We start from the raw sequence: 1,295 nt of genomic DNA, 5'->3' as shown, positions 1-1,295 counted from the left end.
GGAAATGGTGCATATAGTTTCAGCAGCTCCTGTTGTGAGATTTCTGGTTCTTGTTGGTCTTTCTTCTCCTTCTCTACTAAGGTATTTTCAGGTTGTTCTGACAGCTTGCTTGGCTTGTCTTCGGTCTCCTTGTCATTTGTAGTGACCATATTGCAGTCTTCCCATCTTACTTACTTTGCTTCACCTCTCGGATTCTTCTCCGTGTCACTTGGGAAGCTATCAGTGGGTCTGGGAATCTTCTCAGACAAATATCCCACTTGGAATTCCAGCTTCTTGATTGCTTCCCCCCGATTCTTCATACTGGCTCTCACCTCCTCTTTGAACACCTTATTATCTTGAATGTCTTTGCATATGCTCTCAAGTAAGGTTTCAATCTTAGAGATTCTGTCATCAAATGATGGTATGTTGAGGGTAGAAGTAGAAGGATGAGATGTATTAATGTGGTTTTGTGGGTATGTCCTCTGTGTGAATTGTTGGGGAGCTGTGTTGTTGTTGGAGTTGTGACGTCTCTGGTCTTGGCCTTGGTCTTGTTGATTACCCCACCCAAAGTTTGGGTGATTCCTCCATCCAAGGTTGTAGGTCTTGGAGTATGGATCATGGTTGTATCTAGGTGAATTCCCAATGTAGTTGGCTTGCTCCTGAGTGCCTTCTTCCTCTTCACTTGCTCCCTCTTGAGTTGAAGTGGTGATTGCTGCCACTTGACTTCTCTCCATCTTCTTGGTGAGGTCAGCTAGCTGCATGGTGATTAGCTTGTTTTGAGCAAGCAGAACATCTACATTGTTCAGCTCCATTACTCCTCTAGTGTTCCCTCTTTCGGAAGCATAGAAGTAGTCATTCTCAGCTACAGTTTCAATGACATCTATGGCTTCCTCAATGGTCTTCTTCTTGTTCAAAGAACCTCTGGATGAATGGTCTACGGCCTTCTTAGATTCATATGACAGTCCTTCATAGAAGATGTGCAGCTGCACCCATTCATTGAACATATCAGATGGACATCTCCTTGTTAGGTCTTTAAACCTCTCCCATGCTTCATATAGAGTCTCACCATCTTGCTGCTTGAAAGTTTGGACCTCAGCTCTCAGCTGATTGACTCGTTGAGGGGGGTAAAATCTTGCTAAGAATTTGTTCATAACATCATCCCAAGTTGTCAAGCTCTCCTTTGGAAAAGACTCCAACCACTTGGTTGCCTTGTCTCTGAGAGAGAATGGGAACAATAACAGTCTATAGGCGTCAGGTTGAACGCCATTGGACTTCACTATGTCATATATTCTCAGGAATGTGTTTAAGTGTTAGTT

The 1,295-nt window shown here is 43.6% G+C and overlaps 1 non-coding gene across 1 annotated transcript; it reads left to right on the top strand.

The window, feature by feature from the left end:
• The first annotated feature begins 978 nt into the window (after window positions 1-978).
• On the top strand, window positions 979-1,084 carry LOC127740354 (small nucleolar RNA R71). Its single transcript, XR_008001032.1, has one exon. It is a non-coding gene; the product is annotated as a small nucleolar RNA R71 (small nucleolar RNA).
• Window positions 1,085-1,295: the final 211 nt, after the last annotated feature.

This window comes from Arachis duranensis, chromosome 6 (assembly GCF_000817695.3).
Source record: "Arachis duranensis cultivar V14167 chromosome 6, aradu.V14167.gnm2.J7QH, whole genome shotgun sequence".
Taxonomy (NCBI): Eukaryota; Viridiplantae; Streptophyta; class Magnoliopsida; order Fabales; family Fabaceae; genus Arachis; species Arachis duranensis.
Note: the sequence above shows the minus strand (reverse complement) of the source record. Positions and strands in the feature narration are given on the sequence as shown.